The sequence below is a fragment of the Sphaeramia orbicularis genome, chromosome 9 (assembly GCF_902148855.1).
Source record: "Sphaeramia orbicularis chromosome 9, fSphaOr1.1, whole genome shotgun sequence".
In the NCBI taxonomy this organism is placed as follows: Eukaryota; Metazoa; Chordata; class Actinopteri; order Kurtiformes; family Apogonidae; genus Sphaeramia; species Sphaeramia orbicularis.
Window position 1 is genome coordinate 44657281 of NC_043965.1, and position 781 is coordinate 44658061.

General features: G+C 35.1%; 1 non-coding gene across 1 annotated transcript; it reads right to left on the reverse strand.

The window, feature by feature from the left end:
- Positions 1-237: 237 nt before the first annotated feature.
- On the reverse strand, positions 238-310 carry trnar-ucg (transfer RNA arginine (anticodon UCG)). Its single transcript has one exon. It is a non-coding gene; the product is annotated as a tRNA-Arg (tRNA).
- Between the last annotated feature and the right edge of the window lie 471 nt (positions 311-781).

Sequence of the window (781 nt, forward strand, 5' to 3'; positions counted from 1 at the left end):
GTAAATATTTTCACATTAGACCAAAAGACAATTTGCACTTATTATTTATAGATTATTATTTTATTTGAGATCACATATGTCTGTATTTGGCTCCTGAACTAAAATGAGTTAATAATTTTTCCATTTCTCAAATTCACCCCCCGGGCGGGCCGCATTGGACCTTTTGTCGGGCTGGTTTTGGCCCTCGGGCCACATGTTTGACACCCCTGATTTAAAGGTTTGAGTTTAAGAATACAACAACCACGAAGGGACTCGAACCCTCAATCTTCTGATTCGAAGTCAGACGCCTTATCCATTAGGCCACGTGGTCTAGTAAAAGTGTCTTAAAATGTATGAAACATCTTCCCACTTGTACATTCATAGATTATATTTGTGATACATGAACCCTTTCATGCACAGTGGTCACTCCAGTGGACAGTTGTTCTCCAGCTGTTCTCTTGTCTATTCATGGGTTTTGTTGTTTTAGTTCCATATCAGCCAACACAGTGGACACTTCTGCATCATCTCATACACTGACATTCATACCATTACTGTCACTTTGCTGTTCTTGATAAACCTGATCTGCACCAAGTTTATTATTGTTAACAAAAACTAACGAAATTACAAAAACTAGAACTGAAAAAACATTTTTGTTAACTGAAAAAAAAAAAAACTATATTTCAAAGAAAAAAACTATAACTAACTGAAACTGTATTGTGTCCTTACAAAACTAACTAAAACGTATAAAAATTATGGATAAAATTCCCTTTGTTTTCATCTTTATCAATGTCGGATTGATACA